The sequence below is a fragment of the Galeopterus variegatus genome, unplaced genomic scaffold (assembly GCF_000696425.1).
Source record: "Galeopterus variegatus unplaced genomic scaffold, G_variegatus-3.0.2 Scaffold1490, whole genome shotgun sequence".
In the NCBI taxonomy this organism is placed as follows: Eukaryota; Metazoa; Chordata; class Mammalia; order Dermoptera; family Cynocephalidae; genus Galeopterus; species Galeopterus variegatus.
The window spans coordinates 35294-59408 of record NW_007727601.1 but is presented as its reverse complement, the minus strand read 5'-3'; the positions used below and the strand labels follow the sequence as shown (position 1 = coordinate 59408).

The 24115-nt window shown below is 41.0% G+C and overlaps 1 protein-coding gene across 1 annotated transcript in view; it reads right to left on the bottom strand.

Annotated features, from left to right (window-relative positions):
* LOC103594131 (sodium/hydrogen exchanger 9-like) overlaps nucleotides 1-24115 on the bottom strand; it is a 127726-nt gene that overhangs the window by 81618 nt on the left and 21993 nt on the right. The gene's annotated exons all lie outside the window — the stretch shown is intronic.

The following is a 24115-nucleotide window of genomic DNA, read 5'->3' as shown; positions in this document are numbered from 1 at the left end:
CTGTGTCAACTGACAGTACCAGGGATGGAATTTTGGTTTCTTTATGCCACTACCTGCCACCACTGATTTCACTCTTAATAGGCATCAGCAATCATGTGTGAGTCCCCTGGGATTCCGCCTTTCTCTATCTATCCCACAATCTTCTCATTAGAGCTCCCTCCTGGTGTTCATCATGTGGCTCCTTGAATGGGGGCTCTCAGCCTCTTTTCCTGCTAGTATGTACTGTCTGTCATCTTCTTCTTCTGTAATTAATTGCAATTTGCACAGCTGTATGTAAGGTGAGTACTTGGAGGGAAGAAACGCAGCTTCTGGCTTTCTTGCTCACCTCCTCGGCTTGAGCCTTGGCCGAGAATTTTCTCTGCTTGAGTCCCAGGCTCATTTCTCACTCACTGGACAGCAGTCCTTTTCCTCCCTTCCACCTCCCTTTGTTTTGTAGCGTGAATAAATTACTCTTCAGATCCTTTTCCCTGATGTTCTTAAGCCTTTCCATCACATTATATTGCCACATCATTTAAAAATGTTGTAGTGCCTGGTGAAAAATAGTTATTACTAAAAGAGCAGATTGTTGAGGTGTACTCTGGAGTTCTCAATAATCACATCTACTCTGATGATTTCCTCTCCTGTTCCAAGGCTGCACTTGGCTGTGTTCAGTTCTGGTCGTTAGGTTCATGTTAACAACTGTTGCTTAGTTCACTGTTTTCTTACAATGATTAACACAACTCTGGGAGTGACAACAACTGCTTCTGCAAAAGGATGATGCTGCCTGAATTATGGGGTGTGCTACATGCAATTACAGCTCCCAAAAAGGTGTTAACTGACATGGAAAAATAAGTAACAAAGTCAAAAGCTAATGCATAGGAGAAATCTCAAAAGAATTGAAATCACAACATGAGAACTTTTTGCATTGTGACATTGTAAACAAAATAATAAGTGACTTGAAATCATGGTTGATTAAATTCATGTTAGAAGCCCTAAGGACTATTATATCATGCTTAGTCTCCTGGGCACCCTTGTGCCTTGTTGTCAGCTAACAAACTATAATTTCATGCTTGACTGGTCTAATATGGGTTCCAGATTCTGTGCACAGCCACACTAGGCCACAGAAGTTAAGTAAAAAGCAAATAAGTAAAACGGTGGGCAGAGGTCAAAAGACAATGCCCATCACCATCCCAAAATAGAGCAAGTCTCTCATCAGAATACATTAGTGTTTTTACTATCACTTTATTGAAGGACTGTTTTTATTACCTGATGATTCAACATTAACTAGACACTTACTAGAGCACTTGCTATGTGCCAGGCACAGTGGTAGACCTGGAGACTGTATTGGGTAGAAAACAGGTACTAATGAGAGGTTGGAATTTCTCAATGGAAAACCAGATGGCCCCCATTGCAAGCACTCAATAGCTGGTGGAGTCTTTGAAGAGACTCTCAAAGAGATTCCCATTCAGGTCTTTGGCAGCTTTCCTAGTGCTCTCTGCACCTTCTTCAAGATTTCTGCTGGAAACACAGATGAGCTTGGAGAAAATTATGTTGAGCGAAATAAGCCAGGCACAGAGGGAAAAATACCACATGTCCTCACTCATAAGTGGGAGCTAAGAGAAAAAGGAAGGAAAGAAAGACCACAATGGTGTGCTGGACTTGCAGAGGGAGAGAACAGACCTAGGGTTGCGGAGAGGGGTGGAAGGGGGACAGGAGGAGGGGGAGGGATTTTGGTGATTCATTGGGTGGGGGGCATGGGGAATAATTGCAATTTGAGGTAATGGACATGCTGACAGTATTGATCTGGCCATTGCATTGTGGGCGCAAGTGGTAATGGTTAGCTTTGTACCCCATGAATATGCATAACCAATAAAATTAAAAAAGAAAAGATTTCTGCTGGAAAGGAGCATCAACTTCCTACCCTTTCTCAAATGCAGTTCACATTAATTATATTTGCCCTTACCATATTAAGCGGTCTATATTTTAGAATATACTCAGAAAAGTCTTATCCTCACTAAGTAGAGATTCTCTTAAGGTCCAGAAGCCTATCTCAGGCACCCTCTCCTTAGCTCTTTCTAAGATGACAGTATGAATAGGTGGGAATGAGGAATGCAAAGAGGAGAGACAGGGCATTCCTGAAATTTTTTAGTCATCAGCAAAGAAGGCTTTGTTCCTTACCACATATTTTGTGCATTTAGGATCATCTTAACTTTATCACTTTTGCTGGTAGCAGAATCATCATTAAAACTGAAAAGGATATTTAATTCTAAGAAAAGTCTTCAAGAAATCCTTAACAAAATTTTTAAGACTATCCCTACCGTTATCCTTTAGGCTGAAAAGTCTGTCCAAAGGCCTTTGGGCATTTACATTGAATATAATAAATTCTTTTCTCCATGTGTATCTCAGGGTAGCATTAATTTGGTGTGACTGGGAGGAGATTTTCTTCAATTAGGATCTTTTTCACTCTAGTGCTTCTGTTGTGCAGGCCCTTTGGAGCAGCAGGCTTAAGGGTGCTTAGATCCCATGAACTTTTCGTATCAAGAATGTACATCAGACACGGGATCAATCTGGGAGCCTCCAATGCCTGTAGTCTGCGGGACCCAGAATAGGATTGTATAAAAATAATTATCAATTCATAACTGTTTTGAGTTGTAAAGGATGACAGGAGAGTCATTCCAGGTCACAGCTGTACAATGCAACGTCAGACCAAAGAACGAAAGGTACTAGAGGACACCCTGCAATCATCATGAGTGGATATCTGGGAATTTCAATACACTTTTCAGAAGGCAACAGGTTGCTAGCCATGGTGTTATGGTTGGAGAAGCTGGGCAAGGTGGTTGGGGACAGATGTGGAGAGGAATAGCACTAGCTTCAGGCACTGGATTGAGAATTAAACTTCCAGAGAAATTTTTGAACATTACCCAAGTAAATTGAAATTTTTTTCATTTACCAAAATGATACCAATAAGCAAATGCAGAAAATGGTGCTATGTAGGTACTAGGGACTGACATCTTTCACAATCATGTGATTTACTGTAATACTTAATGTTATAATAAGACCTTAAATTTAGCATATTTTCCCTATAGTGTTTACTCACATGGACAGGAACAGATCTAGATTTTCTGGAGTCTGAAGTTTCCCCAATTTGGGGGGCCCTTTTTAAAAAAGAATAAAACTTTTGAATATAAAATAAGCACAGGCCCTTTTAAAGGGGCCCGTGCAGGTGAACAGCCCTGAACGTAGAGAGAGTTTTGTTGATTCCTGGTGAATCCACTTCTAGATGTAGAGCTGTGTGATGGGAACGCCATGCCCCCTGCGGGACCCGGCTCTCCTGCTGCCTTAGTAGGAGTCAGGCAAAGGTAAGTGTGGAAACTACGGTTCTATGGCTCATACTTCACTTAGCACATCTGAGTACTTTGCTGACCATCCTAGAAGCTGCTTATCGGATCTCTTAGGAAGGGACTTCTCAATGAAACAAACACCAGAACCTCTGCTTCCTTATGACCAGCAGGACCTGATCCAGAATTTACTGAGCTGGAATATTCCTCACAAGGCCACTTATAAAGCTTATTGCTGACATATTCCAGTGTATTATGAGACTACTTTAGATTTGAAACACTCCACCCAGTGCCACCATCTATGTAGCAACTAGAGCAGCATCCACAAATAAAATGATTTTCAAGGCCAAACAGCTGCCAAGAACCAGATTTGTCAAGATTAACTTGAGCAAGTTGTTAAAATCAGGCAATGCTTGTAGACACATACCCCTGTGGACACCATAAAATATCACCTTATTTCAAAAGACTGAGCAAACTGAAAATGAACTGCAAAGTTTCCTACTGGGTGATCTATTTAATCATTCAGATTGGTTATGATATTTCTGGCACATATTCAAGCTCAGAAATGCAGCCAGCATATGTGCGTGCGAGTACACACACATGCATACACATACACACGCGTGTGTGTGCACACACACACACTTGTAAACATGTGTCTCTTCCTGAAAAGAACAAATTATCAAAACATCCCTCAAATGCTGGATAATATAATCCCCAATTCTAGTAATATAAAAATGACTATAATAATTCAAGTGATATAATTGCTATCCATGGCACTGGAACTTTTACTGTTTCTCAAATCTGCAACTATCCTATTTTCTAGTCTTTATTCCTTTATTCACCAAAACGACTGATATGGGCAGTTTAGACACCCAAAGGCGGTGATAATAGTTTTGACTGTAATAGATGGCTCGACCATAAGTGCATCCCATAGATTTAATACCAAAAAAGGTTGCGGATGCTTTCCCCCTGCTTCTTTTCCTCTTTATTGTTAAGAAGACTAATTGTGTGTGATCATGTGCACTTGAGCATGTGTGTGACAGGAAATGTTAAATTCCTTTTGATTTTTCTTTTTGGGGTGGCGAGAGCAGGAAGGCATTCTTTTAAAATTCTTTTCTTTTTCTAGGCAATGTGTGGAAATGAAGGGTGAGAGTAAGTCAATTCTCAGAATAAGATGTTCTATCAAGATGTAAAGAGGGGAAAAATGTAATTTTCAACATCTAAGAAAGGACTGCCACAAGTGGTAGTCGATCAAATCAATGACATGGCTTCATAATGTGGTCTCAGATTCAGCAAGAAAATACTGTGGAGAGAAAACTGCAGGAGTTCCTATTGTATCCCCCCAAAATGAATTAAATGGTCTGCTGGAACTTGGAGGTCTCTGAAGGTCGTGTGTCTACATTGATTTTTCTGACGTTGTCAAAGATGATTCATGGTTAAGTATAAAAGGAAGCACTTTTGTTAGCAATTCAGACATTTAAAATGACAGAGAATATACACTTTCACCTAGGATACTGACCCAACACTGCTGCCTTAGAAGCACAGTTCTAGGTCCCACAAGTTCCCACACAAGAAATCTCTGTCTATGATCTGAGACCTGAGCAAGGCACTGAGCTGACTACCTCAGCAATATTCTGTCTAAACTAACATCCAGGTGTAGTGGTCAATGGTCTGAGCAAACATAACTCCCAGAATAATTATGATTCTAGCTTTTGGGCTGGAAATTATTGAAATGAAAGATTATTTACAAAGGGAACGGCAGGGAGAAGAATCATATAAATCAGATTCATTAAATGGACAGATTCACTCACAGTTTGTTTTGGGATAATTTATGTCAGTTTTCTCTGATGTCATCTGTTGTTCAGGTTAATAATTAGTCATGCTCATTATTAACTGACAGAGGTTGCTTTGTGTATTGGCAGAACGAGGCATACTATTTGGGAAAGTGCCTATGAATACTGAGCTTTCAATATGGGTACAGAATGCTCATTATTAACTGACAGAGGTTGCTTTGTGTATTGGCAGAACGAGGCATACTATTTGGAAAAGTGCCTATGAATACTGAGCTTTCAATATGGGTACAGGGTTTATTTGCAAAAATGCAACTCATTTTCCCAAACAATTCAATATCCTGATGCACATATCTCTGTGTTCTCAGGAGGCTTTGTAGAAGAATATATTTCTCTTCACTGTGTACAAATGACTAAAAGAGAATAAGGCAAAATATTCATTCTAACTCTGCAGTACTTTACTTGGAACAAAAGATAATATTTTCAAATATGTCGAGACATCTCTATTATAAGCCAAGTTACAGATCTCTCGACAAACCTAAAATGGCCATTTATAAGATTTCATAGTCAGAAAACTAACTTTAAAACTCTTGTACAATTCCACTAAATGTAAGAAATATGAATATATGTATCTAAGAAGATAAAACATTAGTCCATTTAGACCTTTTGAAATTCTTGGTATAGCTCACAGTCCTTTATATGTCTCAGTTCTGTGTAATTTAGGGACCTTGACCTTGAGGAAGTAACAAGAATGGTGCCCAGTATCAATATTGTTTCTCTTTTAAAAAACAAAGTGTTTCCTGGCATGTAATTGTTTTTTTTTTTTCAAGAAATACTTGGCCCTGTTGAATATTCTACACTTACATCATTCCCCCATTTATAATTCTTTTGTTGTTTTAGTGTGTGGAAGAAAAAAAAAGTGTTATGTAGTTCTTTTAAAAAAAATCAACCAAACAATAATAATCATAACATTCTGAAGTATTTATTCCAAATGTAAATTCTGGAAGCAGTAAAACTGGTGAAAGAAGATGATTTATGTAACCACGGGATGAAGGAGAGAGTACCCAGAAAAACTCTTGAGCTTTTTGTCTGCCTAACAGGATGCAGGGAATGCTGGACGTGGATTAGATTTGGAGGAGGATTCCTGGGTTGGGTTTTGGATATAATGACTGTGATGTATCTTTGAGGCATACACGTGGATATATCAAGTAAGTTACGTCCGTGTGTCTGAAGTTTGACTGAGGTATAAATCTGGGACTCATCTTTGTTTCCATGTTATTTTAATCCAAGATATAGATGGAATCACCGAGGGATGAAGAACAGAGTGAGAAGAGAAGAGGACCTTCAATAGAACCTTTATTAACTAGCGTTTAATGGACAAAGGAAGATGAGCCTGAAAATGACTGGTCAGGGCATTAGGAGGAAAGTCAAAGAGAGTATTGAGTTAGGGAAGACAAGGGGAAGAGTTATACAAGAAGAAGGGAGTGTCATCAGTGTCATACGCTGCTAAAAGGACATAAGTGGTGGAGGTGGAAGCTGGATAAATGAGTGGAGCAGTGAGCAGAAGGACAGCAGACGGAGACAGCGAGTGCGATCGACCTTGTTGAGGAGTCCGACTACGAAGGGAGGGTGGTAGCAGATGATCCACAAGGCAGTTGTGAGCTTCCTGGAAGCTTCTATCTATGGACTTGTTGCTGAATGGTTAAGACTTGGCCATGTTTAAAAGCCACGTCACAGCACTTAATTGAGAAGGAATGGTTGACTATAAGAATGGAAATAGAAAGTATACAAGTAGACTGGTTTTAATGTTTGGTAGTTTGATGGAAGGAATTCCCATCTGATGGCTTCTATGTCCTCTGTGGAGCAGGAGGTGAGGTCAATTATTGAGAGTGAGATGGGAAATCGGAGAGCTGGAGGGTTGAGGAGAGTAGAGGTAGGTTTGAAAAAAGTAATTGAAGATAAAAATGGTGAGAGATGTGGAGTAGGAGAGTTGGGTAGTACTAGTTTATCTGAGGCTGGTGATCAATAATTTATAAGAGAACCAGTCTTCCCAGGTGTGAGAGGTCCAACAGGGCTCGGCTGCTCAGATGCAGTCCCCCCAAGAGCAAAGTATTTGGTTCATCACTGCTTGGGGTCTTGCCAGATGAAAGTAACAAAAAGATAATGACATCTGGAGTGTTTGAAAGGTGTTATTGAGATGGTGGAGCATGGATTCCAGCCTGAGTAAATAGGAAAGTGGAGAAAGGATAGACGGTAGTGAGTTGGCATCCCTATCAGGTCAAAGAAGGGTCTCTCTCGTTTACTCATATGTCACTCTTGACACAGCCTGTCTGTAGAAGAAGAAAAAATAAATGCCTGTTTAAAGTTATAAATCTTTAAAGCCACTGAATACAAAGAATTTCTTCTTGATTAAGCCAAAGGGCAAAAGAGAACTAAGTCTAATTTTAACAATTTCCTCTCCCCTCAGATTCATAGGAGGACCCAAGCACAGACGAAACAAATTTCTGACAAGCCCAGGCTTACATGTATTTTTATCTGAATATAGATTTCTTTCTATATGCAGTTGAAACTCTCTCAGCAATAAATTTGTGGTAAGAATACTCTCTCCTTTTCATCTGGCTAAGGGTAAGGGAAGATTATAGTATACAAAGCACTGTAGTCCAGATGAGAAAAAAATAGAGGGAGAAGATGAAAACAATAATTTTACCCAAATGGGAACCTCATTTATTTTTCCTTTATTCTCAGTAAAATAGAAGCTGAGCTAACTGCTGGAGAAAACTGATTCTTGATGTTGCAAAAAAAAATACTTTAAAATAATCATCCTAAATTCTCATTTCTTTTTCTGTACTATGTGGCCTTTTCATATCACATTATTTTATTAAAACCTTTGGATATAATGAAAAGGGAAGGAAATAAACAAAAGCGTCTAACACTTCAAAGACTTGACTTTGGCCCTCATAGGAGACGTTTACTGAAGCAGGGGCTAGAACTCCAGAATGTGCCCACTGGTGAGCCTATAAGATGATGGATCAAATGTGTCTCACCAAGGAACAAACAAGGTATATTTCATCACTGAATCTGCCCATGGCTCACGGGCATTCACAAGCATGCCAACCAATCACTTAGGGCTTTCATGGGGGAGGGACTTTATGTATGGCTTAGTCAGGTGATCGTTGTGGGAAAAGAGCAGAAACAGTTTTGTTTGCATTAACAGATGGAGATGGTGAGAAAGTTAAAAGGGGAAATCAAGAAGATTACACAGAAGAAACGGATACATGGGGAAGTAAAAATGAAATTCAAACTCCCCCCAAAAGAATTTGGCATAGAAAATGCAGGAATTTTTGGCTAAACCAAAAATGAAAGGGAAGCTATATCTCTTTGAGGTTCTGAGTTATAAAGCACAGGACACGAAAAGGGCCCCTGGAAAAGGGATCCAATGACCTGGGTTTTAGTCCTAGCTTTGAGGAGCCTCAGTTTCCTCCCCTGTAACGAGAGAGCAATGCTCCTGCTCTGTGCTATAACAAAAAGACCACCGGCGTTGTCCCTGGCTCAGCCCCATCCACAGCCATCTGTCTGATTTGGGACAGCTCTTTTCAACCCTTCCTTCCAAATACTTGACACGTGTTTTATAGAAATCCCATGAGTGAGCAGCTATTTCTCACTCTGTCTTGACAGGATTATTCCAAGACCAAGATGATGAAGAGGATGGAGGCAGTTAGAAAAAATATTTCTAAGGTGACAATGAATTTAAGGACCCTCATAAAAAAGCTGAGTTCCTCACCTGTCAAAAGGGAGGTGAGATTTCTTCCTTGTTTCTGTCAGATATCGGGTAAAAGCGGCTCATGGCAGAAGCTGGGTAAGTAGTTAAATAGCTATTGATGGCAGCATGTTGGGCTTCATCCCACTTACTTATTTCGTTTTTATGTGCACTTCCTGTGATTGAGTCACAGGAGTTTAGAGTGTCAACTATTTACTTCCTGGGAGTCTACGAAGGCAGCTTTATTTGCTATACACCGTCAGACAGAGCTATTACAGTTGGTTGAATCTGTAAGGATAAAAACATGACAAGTGCACTGTATTCCTGGAAAATAAATTCCAAGTGTGCAGCAGAGAGTCAGGCATCTCTTTCCTTCCTTTACATAAACCCATGGGAAGATACACACTCCTTTTTATAAAAGCGGCTTCCGTTTGGCCAATAAGAGGACAAGTTCTCGCAAAACACTTTCTTATAAGCACTTCCATTGGGAAGTATGGCTTTGGTTGGAAAGACTGAAAAATGAGCTCTAATTTTCAAGCCTATTAAAAATGTAGAGAATACCATATGAGAGTCACAGGCGTCAAGGCCTCAGGGGTGCTTGAACTTGCCTGTAGACTGCTTTGGGTTAGGGGAGTTGCTCTTGTTCAAGAACAGAGGGGGCACTCCTTGGACTTCACAGACGAGGAAGCTGGAGCTTGGAGGGATTGGCTCAGGTTCATGTGGCCAGCAGAGCCTGGGCTCAGAACCAGGGCTTCTGACTCCTAATCTTGCTGCTTTGTGACCTCTGGGGCCCGAATGCATATTCTTTGAATATGATTTCTGCTTTAGTTGAAAATAAGTGACTTTTCTCACAATGAACTCTCTAATAGAAGCTTGCATANTTTGGTTGGAAAGACTGAAAAATGAGCTCTAATTTTCAAGCCTATTAAAAATGTAGAGAATACCATATGAGAGTCACAGGCGTCAAGGCCTCAGGGGTGCTTGAACTTGCCTGTAGACTGCTTTGGGTTAGGGGAGTTGCTCTTGTTCAAGAACAGAGGGGGCACTCCTTGGACTTCACAGACGAGGAAGCTGGAGCTTGGAGGGATTGGCTCAGGTTCATGTGGCCAGCAGAGCCTGGGCTCAGAACCAGGGCTTCTGACTCCTAATCTTGCTGCTTTGTGACCTCTGGGGCCCGAATGCATATTCTTTGAATATGATTTCTGCTTTAGTTGAAAATAAGTGACTTTTCTCACAATGAACTCTCTAATAGAAGCTTGCATATAATGCTCACAGTCACATCTTATGATAGAAAAACAGACAGTTTAGTTTCTTGACCAGATGGAATCTCCTAGGATTCTTCTGATCATGGGGCAGGAGGAATCCAGCTGCCCCAGGTCCCTGCTGAGGGCACCCATGGGAACCCATTCTCTCCCCATCCCCTGCCCTCTGCCTCTAACTACTGAGAGACTAGAGCGAAACGCATGTAATACCAGCCCCATCTCTGCCTATTTATTCTCAGTAAGGAACAAACACTTGGCATTTTCAGACCATCATTGAGCAAGAACAGGCATTTTGCCTGAAGAAACTGTAGCTGGGATTAAGGGTGTTTACTGAGAGGAGAGGGGCATTGATAACATTCTTGCTCCTGAAGCGGAAGGTCCTGACAGGTCAGATCTGGGAGCTCCTCTCCTTGGGGAGAACCTGAATAAGCCTCATCCCGTGGAACTAGGGGAAAGCTGAGGGTGTGGTTATTAAGGAGAGTGGGGCACATTAGTTTGTGTCCTCGAGTAGTAACAGGAGCAGCTCCTTATGGAGGCCCATCTTTTCTAAGTCATATGCTAGGTCTGTAAAGTATAATAGTGCAAATCTCACAACAGTTGTGCAAGATAGGTAGCATTATCATTATCATCATCTCCACTTTACGGATTGGGAAATCAAGGTTCAGAGAGTGCAAGTAATTTTCCCAGTGTCACATAGCTAGTGAGTGACTGAGATCTGAACCTAGCTATTTGCCTTATGCTCCGTGCTGCTCCAGGCTAATGCATTTGAACTTGGTAAAATGTGGTATACCAGTGCTGTATTCATAACATAAGTTAACCTAGAGGATAATTTAAGTGAAGTCTACAGATAGAAGACACGTTGATGAGACCGAATTAGCACAAAATGCTAAAATAAGTGTTCTGCCGCCTCTTTTTGAGTAGGATATTGACTGTGGCGCATCCCCCCTATGACAGAGCAGCTAGAGTGAAAAAACGAGTTCACTCAGAGGTCTAGAGAGCTCTGTCTATATGTGGAAGGCCTGGACAAGTGGCTTGTTTATCCCAAAGAAGAACAGGATTGGCAAGAAAATGGAGCAGGTTCATATCATATCCTGTTGCGGACTCTACCTGGGGGGAAACCAGCAACACTCATCTTCTCCCCATAAGTGTAGCCTTTCAGCCTTCCGTGTTCCTGTGACTGGCATAATCAGACTCACACTCTTGATGGCTGGACCCCTCAGTCACTTGGGGCCCCCACTTCCTTCTAACTGGCACCTGCCTGGCCCTTTCTCTCTGCAGTCCTGATGCCCCCAATAATGCGGCATCAGATTCTGTGGATTTGGGGCCAGAGTTTTCTAGCATCTGTCCCTTTCTTTTCTATTCCCATTGCAACTACCATAATTTAGGCTCCTGTGACTTCTCCCTAATCAATGCTGTTAGATCAATCTTTCTAAAACAAGACTCTGTCACTCTTGTGTCTACAAATCATCTGATTCCACATTATCTACTGAATCGAATCCAGACACCTTCACCTAATAATCAAAATCTTTACAGATTGCCCTAAACACTGCTTTTTAGTCTCTCCCAACCCTGAATGTGCCAGGCTTCAATCGTCACTTATGCCAAGCACTTTCCCACATTCTCACCTTTACTTGTGACCTTTGCTTTGCCTACAAAAAATTAATAAGCATATCTTGTGTTTGTTTGGTGCTTTCTAGTTTTCACAGTCATTTCACTTACCTTACTCCATTTGAAAATTACAGTTATTTTGTGGGGCAGATATGATTACACTCATTTTGCAGATTAGAAAATAATGGCTCAGAGCAGGCCTGAGTTTCCATAGCTGAGGGGCCGAGGCAGGACTAGGAGTAAGGTCGTCAAACTCATTGCTCTGTCCACAGCTCCATGTTGCTTTTCTCTCTCCTTCATCTGGTCTTTCCTCTGATTCCCTTCAGTATCTACTTGTCAAATTCTACCTTATTCTCAAAGTCCAGTTCAAATCCACCAACTCCATCAACTCTTTCAAAATCAGCCCAGAATAACCGATAGCTCTCTCTTCTCTGAGCTCTCACAGCTCCTTGGTCAGCTCACCAGGCACCTGAAGCAATTTTGGGAAAAGGCCTGAGAGTTCCTACATAAGGATTTGACACCAGCATAGATCAAGGTTTTAAGACGTTTTTGATCATGACCCCATTAAGAAATACATTCTATGTCACAGCCCAGTGCATACATACACACACACCTGAAGCAAGTTTCATGAAATAATTTACTTCTAATTATTTTTTTGTTTGTTTTTTTGCAATGCACTATCATATTTTGTTTAGTTTACTTTCATTTATTAAACAGTGCTGGTTAGGAACCCACTAAAATGATTTTGAGAACCACTAATGAGTCCTGATTAGCAGCTGGAAAAATTCTGATTTAAACCTTATCTGTCTCTTCTAAATGGCCTACACAACATTTTCAAAAGTTTGCAAAAGACTGAGCTAGCAAGAGAGAGATGTTCATCAGGGATTTAATCTGTAGTTCCTAACAGGAACACAAACAGTTCTTACAACGGCTAGGCCAGGAAGGAAAGGCCTCAGCAGCAAGTATCAGCTTCTACTTGCTGGAAGGTCAAGGATAGGGATTCTTTTTTTATTTTTTTGGTGGCTGGCCAGTACAGATATCAAACCCTGGGCCTTGGTGTTATCAGCACTACACTCTAACTAACTGGCCAGCCCAAGGATAGCTATTCTTAATGTGCTAATTGGCAGTGATTACCGGGGGGGGGGGGGGGGGGGGAGTATCCATTCTACCATGGGGCATCTTTGAAAGGGATTTTTTGGGAGCCAAAAACCCTGGAGAGGAAGATTTCTTGATAAGGCAAATCCTTAGACTGAGAGGAGACTTATGTGCTTGTCGTAATCTTGAATATAGTAGGAAATCAGCTAGAATTTAAAAATAATAAAAATGTAATAAAATTCTTTGTTTATATCTGCAAAATGAGTATGAAGGCCTTCAGGCCTATAAACCTGTCATTGAATTTAGTATCATTTCAACTTTATGAAGCACTTGATGTTTGCAAAGTGCTTGTACAATTACCAATTACCATAATGTTCATCTTCTGAACATTTCAGTTCAGAGAAGGCCTGAGGACTTCAGACTAAGCATAAAGGAAAAAAAAAAATGAAAAAAAAAAAATTGGTCAAGCTAGTTAAAGACCAGGCTGCTGAGCTTGTATTGCTGGAGCTGTTTAAGATATGGGGTTTGCAATGCTGGGTATACACCCAAAGGAAATGAAATTGATATGCCAAAAAGACACCTGCACTCCCATGTTCACTGCAGCACTATTCACAATAGTCAAGAGATGGAATCAACCTAAATGTCTGTTAAGGGATGAATTCGTAAAAAAAAACTGTGGTATGTATACATAGTGGAATACTATTTGGCTATATAAAAAATAAAATCCTATCATTTGTAGCAACATGGATGGAACTGGAAACCATCATCATTAGCTGAAAGTTAAGTGAAGTAGGCCAGACACAAAAAGACAAATACCACATGATCTCACTCATATGTGGAATCTAAAAAAATAAAACAAACAAACAAAAAGTGGCTCTCATAAAAGTAGAGAGTAGATAATGGTTAGCAGAGGCTGGGGGGTGGGATGGGGAGGTGGGGAGAGGTGGAGGAAGGAGAAAAGGTGAACTAACAGGTACAAAACTACACTATCGATCCTAAGTGAATCATTGTGTGGTGTATGCATGTATTGAAACAATACACTCTACCCCACAAATATGTACAAGTAAATGTTAAAATAAAAAAATGTGGGGTATGAGTGCTCTGGGGATCCCCTCTTTCCTTGGCTTGCAGAGCCTGCAGTGCACGCAGCCAGCCCTGGTCAGCCACCTCCATGGCTGACACCGGCACGCTGCTCTTCGGAGCTTCAAGCATGATTCTGTATCTACCTGAGCAGGGAAGGAAAGACAGCAGGCTTGGCACCTCCAACCCAAGTGCCAGGCTGTAGTAAGGGCTGTGGGAAGAGATGCTTGCAGGTGCCCTACCTGGGACAGGGTGGTGAGGAAGGGGACAAAGTCATTACAGTGTTTCCTGTTCTAACATTAGACACGTGTTAAAGGATTAGGGACAGATTTGCTTAGCAGCCTGTAGGAGCTGGAATCAGTTCTGGCCATGTTTACAGGCAACAGGTCAGTGTAACTTAATACACTGGTGCATTTCAAGGAATCCCAAGGAAATGGCTTCAAGTGATGCCAAAGGCAATGGTTTCAGGATGTGTCTGTTTCCGCTGGAAAAAGGTTAGCTCCCTGTGTTTCTTCTCTACATTTAAAAGCCCACAGCTCCCACTACTATTGGCAAGAGGCTGAGGTCTTTGGCTCCCAAAAATCCCTTTTGAAGATGCCCTACTGTGGAATGGGTACTCCCCTCCCCCATCAATTAGCACATTAGGAATCGCTATCCTTGGGCTGGCCAGCTAGCTCAGTTGGTTAGAGTATGGTGCTGATAACGCCAAGGTCCAGGGTTTGACATCTACACTAGCCAGCTGCCACGTGTGATATCTGTACCACACTCAGTCCCCAGATGCTGAGTGTGGCTTGAGGCCTGGTGGCACTCTAGTTTATCCACGTAAGAACAAAACGCAGCCTTTTCTTTGAACGTGAATTTTAATTCAAACATTTTCTATTAGATTAATAAAACCTCTGTCAGAAATTCTCCAGTTTCTGTTTATGGGTGGGTAACTGAAATTCCAGAAGAAAAGCTGAGAGATGAACTCAGCTTTGTAGCTAGAAAACATTCTGGCAGACACTGACCTGGACAATGACCTTGATGGATCATTTTTATTCGTGGAAATTTAAGAATCCATCTCTTCATGAAGTGATACTTCAATGTTCTAACACATTTAGCTTTTGAAACACATACTGAGTGTCCTAAAACATCTTTCAAAGTAGAATGAAACGTTCCCGTCCTCATTTGTATCCATGTAGAAAACTGGTGGGTGTTTTCAGAAACAACTCTCCCAGACACTTTCAGCTAATGATTCTCCTGTCACACCACCTTCCCCACAGCCGCTAGTTCTCTTCACTACAACAAACTGGACTGTGTGACTCTGTGCTTACAGCGCTGCATTGGTCTCCCGCTGTCAAATAAAATCCATTTTCACGTGACATGTGGTCCTGCACGATCTGTGCATGTGACAGCTCTCCTGTTTCATTCCCACCACTTGCACTGAATCTCTCACCATTTTCCAAACACCCCGCACCCTGTTCGTGCTTTTGCCTGAGCTGTTTCCATCACCAGAAAGTCCTTCACACTCTTAGCCTTGCACCTCACAGGCTAAGATTCTCACTCTTTTATCATACAGATCCATAGTTACTTCTGTGTGGCTCCCCTGATTCTCCAAAGCTGCTTAGTTGGCTATATATACTCTTCTCTGGCTTTCATAACATTTGATAAGGTCTGAATGGCTGAGTCCCCAAAATCCATATGTTGAAACTTAACCCCCAAGGTGAGTGCATTAAGAAGTGGGAGCCTTTGGGAGGTGATTAGGTTATGGGCTCTGCCTTCCTGAATGGGATTAGTGCCCTTATAAACGAGCCCTGACAGAGCCTGTTTGCTTCTTCCACCACATGGGGACACAGCTGGAAGGTGCCATCTGTGAACCAGGAAATGGGTTCTTGCCAGACACCAAACTTGCTGGTTCCTTGATCTTGGACTTCCCAAACTCCAGAACTGTGAGAAATAAATTTCTGTTATTTATAAGCTACCAGTCTAAGGTATTCTGTTACAGCAGCCTGAACAGATAAAGACAGCACTTTTTGCTCATGACTATTATAGCTCTTAGTGCATTAGTGACCCATGTTTCTAACTAATTAGAATGCTGGTGTTTTGAGGGCAATCACCATTTCTTATTTATCTCTGTGACTTTAGAAGAGGGTAGAAGACATATTTTTTCTATGGAAGAAGTTTTAAAACTAAATTCAGTTGAAGCAATTGAAGAAAATGTAAACAAAATACTTATATGTATTTTTTTCTGGGGAAAGACACATTAAAACTAAACCCAATTTTGGAAGCATTAAGTGTGTAGGTACCTAATAAGTGACTGCATAGGGATAAATCAAATTTGTGACAGAAAGGAAACTTTAAAGGACACTTAAGCCTGTGACACATCTCTCTACCATTAGCCATCAAGTCACCAAACAAAAACATAAAATTAATNGAGCCTGTTTGCTTCTTCCACCACATGGGGACACAGCTGGAAGGTGCCATCTGTGAACCAGGAAATGGGTTCTTGCCAGACACCAAACTTGCTGGTTCCTTGATCTTGGACTTCCCAAACTCCAGAACTGTGAGAAATAAATTTCTGTTATTTATAAGCTACCAGTCTAAGGTATTCTGTTACAGCAGCCTGAACAGATAAAGACAGCACTTTTTGCTCATGACTATTATAGCTCTTAGTGCATTAGTGACCCATGTTTCTAACTAATTAGAATGCTGGTGTTTTGAGGGCAATAACCATTTCTTATTTATCTCTGTGACTTTAGAAGAGGGTAGAAGACATATTTTTTCTATGGAAGAAGTTTTAAAACTAAATTCAGTTGAAGCAATTGAAGAAAATGTAAACAAAATACTTATATGTATTTTTTTCTGGGGAAAGACACATTAAAACTAAACCCAATTTTGGAAGCATTAAGTGTGTAGTTACCTAATAAGTGACTGCATAGGGATAAATCAAATTTGTGACAGAAAGGAAACTTTAAAGGACACTTCATTTTTTTCTGGGGAAAGACACATTAAAACTAAACCCAATTTTGGAAGCATTAAGTGTGTAGGTACCTAATAAGTGACTGCATAGGGATAAATCAAATTTGTGACAGAAAGGAAACTTTAAAGGACACTTAAGCCTGTGACACATCTCTCTACCATTAGCCATCAAGTCACCAAACAAAAACATAAAATTAATACCATCAAGAGAGAATTGTGATTACACTAGGCACTGGGAACGAGAGTTTCGTGCTTTGCTTCACAGGCTTACCCATCATCTCTAGAGACCACCTCTTTTATCTTCCTTCTAATTCTGTACCTTTCAGGCAGATTTATTCAGGCTCTTCATCTATTCCGCACTTGTCATGGGACCTTCCCCCACGTTATTCCCTCTGCTCAGAATGCTCTTCCTCCTTCTCTTTATTTAATTTCATGTCAGGAAATCCCAATGCCTTCCTGACTCTTTCCCACATGACTGGAAGGATAGTGTTTATTTCTCCAACAAGCTCTTCCTACATTAACTACCAGTGCACTTATGTCTTTGCCTGTTCTTATTTATGAGTTGGTTTGACATACTCTGAGAATCTATCATCACCATGTACCTTGTGAAGTAAACTTAATTAGAGCAGGGCCATGTCTGCTAACATACTTTGTGGGGTGTCTACCCCAGTGTCACACGCAGACAAGTGCTGAATAACTGCAGTCCACAGGTAGACCAAGGACCGTCTCACTGTCAGGTGATAATATGTGAAACTGGCAGCCATGGCCCATGCTGATAATGTGTCTCTGGTAGCTCATAAATTTGGTGGCAGACTGCAAATACCCTGGCTGCCACAGCTGAGAAGAAGTGGCTAAGTAACGATTAAAGAAAATTTAAACAAAATACTCTTTATCCCATAGGGGAAGATATATTAAAGCTAAATTCAATACTGGCAACATTAAGATAATACATGTGTTTTTGTAAGTCTTAACATTTTTTCCTTCTCCCTTTTTCCTGATAAAATGATTCAACACTGACCTAGAAATCCTCAATACAACATCACATTGCTAATGACAAAACACCACAGCTTCACCTGAAAGGTGTAATTGAAAGATTTGCTTTATCACACGAAGGTACAAGAGGAATAATTATCATCAAAGGCTTGTATGGCTTTCATTGTGGAAGAGAAAAATTGCTGCACCTCTCTATCAAGTCAGAATTGCTATCTGTAGTGTAATTTCCAGAAAAATAACTATGGGACAATGGACTATAACTTAGAAAAATTGTAAATGAAGCAACTGTATGTGCATAACAGAGGACACAAAAGAACAGCTTAACAACCAGCCACAGCCATTTACTCCAGAACAAATATGAAGAATTATGTCTGATTTATAGCCCAAGTGAAATCTTTTGTTTATAGAGACTGAAGAGTTTGTTATGGTTTTAAAACACAGCTGTCGCATCTAAAAATTATTACAAACATGTAAAATAATGGAAATTTTGGTTGCTCGCAGTAATTATGACAATAAATATTAAACACATTACATAAGGTAGCAATGACAATAAAAATACTAGCATTTATTGATCACTGTTCTAAGTGCTTTTGTGCTAGCTCATTTAATAAAAATAAACCTACAAGGTAGGGACTTCTGTTTTCCCCATTTTTTCAGATGAGAAGCTGAGCACAGAGAGGTTAAATAACTTTAAAATTACATAACTGGTGAGTGAATAGGCTGTAATAGCAAATCTCAATAACTCCTGACCACTGGATCAGACTTTATTTGATAAAAACCAGTAGTGGAATGTCTAAGTGTGTCTTTCTTTTTATCATAGATGTGTTACTAAAAAGATTATTTGAAAATCAAAATTTTTTAAACAGAAGTGTATTGGAATGTAAGCTCTGCGAGAATTTGTGCCTGGCTGTATCCCTAGCCCAGGACAGTGCCTGGCAGGCACATCACAATAAACGGGAGATAAATGGATGAATGAATGAGGAAGGAAAGTCTAATGTGGTGCTTTGAACAGCAAAAATACTCAATAGGTAGTTTTAAAATTGGATTTAAAGGAACTTATTTTGTGAATTCATTCCACAAGGTGAGGAGTTACCTTCTGGTTTCTCATTTGTGGAAATCTAGCTTTTCTTATCGTTTGCATAAAGTGAAGAAGATAAAATGAGAAAGCATTCTCATTTAATAGAAGTATTACTAAAACTTTTACAGGGAAAAGGCAAAACAAAGCAGAGATGCCAAAGTTCACGTAGAATCCTAGGATCATGTAGAAAGTTCAGTTATCATTTTGGGACCCCCAATATTTTATAATCACAGTGGGGGATCCATTGTGTTTAGGCAACAATTCTCAAAGTCATACTTGTATTCACTTGTCAGGTCTCCAGAAAAGTATTATTACAGACATGGAATATTGCAATGTATTTAGGCCCTAGGATCTTGAGAAAATTGCACTACTGAACTGTTTTAAATGTTTTGGTTCTGAGAGGCAAGCGAATGAGTTACCATCAGTAGGAAACTGTCCTAATAACTAGCCAACTTTTCAGATAGATTCAGCTGAAACAGAGGATAGTTTGTATCATTCCCATTATATGGAAGAAGAAATTATGGAAGATCCAAGTTACAACCTGAACAAAAGACAGCCCACGTTTCCAGGTACTGTTAAAATTCCCACCCAAAAGTCAGGAGGACGTGGGAAGCTGGTGTTTTCTTCCAGATAATTTTAATTTCACTTCCCTAAGGTGCTGAGTCAAGAGCTGTCTATAAGATCTTGCGGCAGCAGCACCTGTGAGGACAAGGCTGGCCAAAGTCAAGCTGAATGCCTGTGAGTTAAGCAGGGGATGGGGTGGTGGCTGCACGGTGGCCCTGTGCCCGCTTGTTCCTCCTTCCAGCCAGCTCCCGGGGAAGCAGTGATAATGCTGTGTGCACACTCATGTGGGGAGGCCACCAGGAATGTATTTAGAAAGAACCTTCGGAAAGCTGATTGCTTATGTTTGTTTCAAATATTTTGAAATTTTGGTGCTTTCTGAAACCACTTGTGGAGTTGTCTGGTTACATTTTATGAGTGAGGGTTACAAATGATTTCAATTTATGTCTCCCCCGAGGAGTCCATCCTTCCATTGAATTCTGGTGATGCTAGTGTTTCCCACTCCGATGCTAGGGAACACCTATGATTTCAAGGGGCTTTGGGGCCATGACTCATTTCAATGAGGCAAAAAGCAGGACTTAGTCAACCATGCCTAATCTTGTTTGCTGCAGGGCCCTCAGTACCTGGTATATTGCTTGGCACACGGCTTTGGGGCCATGACTCATTTCAATGAGGCAAAAAGCAGGACTTAGTCAACCATGCCTAACCTTGTTTGCTGCAGGGCCCTCAGTACCTGGTATATTGCTTGGCACATAGTAGGCACTCAATAAAGTCTCTACTGAACAAAGGATTACTTATGTCTTCTGCTACCTCTCCTGCTTGTTACTGAAAGTAAAACACAATTCAGTCCCCGGCTGATGGAGCTTTTGATAAGCCACAAAGAAGCTATCACATTAAAACCACCCATTGTACACCAGGCACACTTACAACTGTAGCATCGCACACGTGTTAACGCTACCAGAACTCAGTGGACGGACCACCTGAAGCAGGGTCTTTGGATTCCTCAGGTGGACACAGCCTGTCTTCTGTCAATTATAAATGCGGGCTCCAAGTCCACCAGTAACCTTGGATGTACCTTTTCCCTCCTTTGGGCTCTGTTGCCTCATTTATAAGACGAGGATCACTGAACTAACATTTCTTATTCCTCTGAGAGTTTTTGTGAGGTAAACTCAAGCCATTCACAAGGCCTCAGTACTACTTTAATAAATAATTCATGGATGCTTCAGCTGGTTAGAACAGGGAAAAGCTGCATTGCAGGGATCATCATTTAAAATGGAAATTGCTGCTCACGGTACTCATACCTATGATTTAAAATAAGCGCAACTGTGTGAGATATAATGAATTCTGTGAAGTCTTAGAAGGGGAAGGGTTTTTTTTTCCTTTTTTTTTTTAAAGACTAAAATGCCATTACATTTAAATTGGTGAAATACTTGGTTCCAAGTATCATTTTGAATGACCGTGATGTCCGTGTTTACTTTTCCTGGAGTGGCGTCCCAGCAGGTCACACTTCAGTACAGGAAGGGGTCTGCTTCCACTTTCCTTGCCAGAGTCTTCAGATATGTCCTCACATCCTGCCACAGCCTTTCCTTGACTGGTAGCACCTCAGTGCGCTCTTCATTCCAAACCAGTGGGAGGAAGGGAGCCTCCATCCACGTGGCTTTATGTAATGCTGTGCTGCTGCTGTGTCAACTTGCCAATCCATTGTCATCTCTGTGTTTTCTTTACACTTATGTAAAATGTTGGCAACCACATGACAGGTCCTTATTTTCAGTTGATGTGGCATACAGGAAGTGCTAAAAATGATTTTAGACTGCCCGTTTTATTTTGGAAAAGGTCATTCTTATCCAGTGTCATTCACACTTGTAGGACTAATATAAACACATGCTTGAGGAGAGAGATGATAAATGATTGAATGGAAAGAGACTCTAGGAAGCAGACAGTCCCCCAGGATCATTAGTCACCTATGAATAAGGCAACATAAGATTCCCACGCCAGCCGTAACACTGTGAATCTCAGCAAATAATTTTATTTGTCTTGAAATCTGAATAAGGGGGCATCAATTTCTGCTTCTAATCTCATTGTAAGAGATTTCTAGTGAGGATAATAGGTGGCTCTAAAATTTTGAGTTTGGTACTAATAAAATCAACACATGATTCGTGAAATAAGATGTATTTGAAGTCACCCAGACAGAGCATGGGTTCTAAGTCAGAGGCAGGCTTGAATGTACCATGTCAGTTGTACTAATAAAACATAAAAAAAGATGGACCACTGATAGGAAGGAGGTCAGCTGAAGCAACAGGGGTCTTAGTCTGCTGTGAGTGGCTGTCCCTGTCTAGGGAGCAAGACACTCAGGCTGGGGGTTGAGGGAGAGCAGAGCTGGGGACGGGGAGGGTGCGTTTGCCTACATGGTAGCCTGGATGAAAGCACTAATATTATCCCCTCTGCCTTGTTCTACTTTCAGAATCACTTAGCAGCCTTCAGATAATTAATTGGATTTTCCTGCTGCATCAGAATCTGAAATGAAGGTGCCTTGGATGGAAAATATTGCTTGCTTACTTGATTCATTCATTTGTACGACAAATATTTATTGAGTGTCCACTCCCTAGGCACGGTTCTATGCCCTGAGGACATACTAGTGAATGAAAACAGACCCAACTCTCTGTCCCCAGAAAGCATATAACTCTGTTGGAGGAGACAATTAAATCAAATGAAGTACATACTGTGTCAGATGGTGTGTGTTATGGTGAAAAAATAAAGCAGGGAAGGAGTGAGGAAGCGCTGCTGTTGGGACTCCTAATTTAAATATTAGGAAGTTCTCAGTGATGAGCTGAATGAAAGACATGGGGGGGAAGGCATGTGAAAGTCTGAGGGGCGAGCCAGCATGAAGGCCTGGACACAGGGCAGAGATGGGCTTGGTGTGTCTGAGGAGAGCCAGGGTGGCTGGAGCAGGGTGAGCCAGGGAGCAAGAGCAGGAGAGGAGGGACACTGGGAGCCAGATTGTGGCTTGAGCTTTCTCATGGCTGGGAAAGGGTATTCCTCCCCACAGAGATAGGGTGATTTATGAATTTCATGTCTGATTCATACTTCTGCCTCCTTTGAGCTTGGCTAGAGTGAGTCCATCTCTCGTGAGACTGAACTTTTAGAGTCTTTGGCATATTTAATTTTCTGCTCCTGAAAAGTTGAGGATCTGACTCAGCAACTTGGGGATTCCTTCATGGTGGGACTCTCTGGGTGACCAACCAGGATCCCAAACCTTATTACTACGCCATATGTTGTCAACATGTTTGAGATGTGAGCTCTGTGTTACATAAAGTGAGGAGTCATAATTATTCACTGCACTAATGGTGACTTTACGAACGTAACAAAATAGGTGGTTTTACAGGTAGAGTAAGACTTCTCATGGACATAGAATTGCTAACGATAAAGTTCACTCAAGCATATTTATGGATTTTGGAGTGAGACGGATCTATTGATACTAGCTACGGGACCTAAGAAAGTCACTTAAGTTATTGGGGAGTCTGCTTCCTACACCACAAAGAAGGTGGTTGCAAGAATGAAATAAAACAAAGAGTAGTTACAGGAAGGAAATGCAATAGTGTGCCTGATGGCAAAGCATCGGTCTCAGGAACATCAACGCCTTTCTCACCTCCCTGCTTCTCAATTTCTTCTTTGCATTGCATGATGCAGAATTGCTGCCCTCACTGAATCATAACAAAATCTTATTATTCATCCATTTTGGCACCACAGGCTTCCAACAATGAAGACTCTTGACCTGGGGAGCCCACATAGTTGCAGCAGAGGCTGACCCACTCAGCAGTCTGTTTGTGTTGGTTGTGCTCCCTAGACCCCAGCTGCTCCAGAGCTGGAGAGGTGAGAAGAAATAAAGAGAGTGAAGTACTCAACAGAGGGCTTGGCCACTCTTCATACTCCTTGAATATTAATTATTATTTTTTGGCTGCTGGCTGGTATGGGGATCCAAACCCTTGACCTAGTTGTTACAAGGCTGTGCTCTAACCACCTGAGCTAACTGGCCAGCCCCTTGAGGGTTAATTTTTATTCTGTAGTTTTTGGAAAATTTTTTGTGCATACTACTTATGCTATGAAAAAGTAAAAAACAAAACAAAACATACAAACTGTGTGAGTGACAGTGTCTTGTTTTATTGCTAACAATGGTGAATTAAGAGGGGCTTTCTATCCTTGGGTCTGAAGGTTGGGCATGAATTGAATGTGAATTGGGTGCTGTGATGGTCAGTTTTATGTATTAACTTGGCTAGGCTACCAAGTTATTTGATTAAAACCTAATTTAGGTGTTGCTGTTGCTGGTATATTTCGATGTGGTTAACACCAGCCATCAGTTGGCTTTAAGTAAAGAAGATTATCCTCAATAATTTGGGTGGGCCTCATCCAATCAGTTGCATGAACTTAAGAGCAAAACTTCTCTGAGGAAGTAGAAATTCTGCCTCAAGACTGCAGCGTCAGCTCCTGCCCAGGTTTCTAGACTGAGAGCCTGCCCTACAAATTTTGGGCTTTCCGGCTCCTACAATTGTATAAGCCAATTCCTTGAAATAAAACTATATATATATACATATATATATATATATATATATATATATATA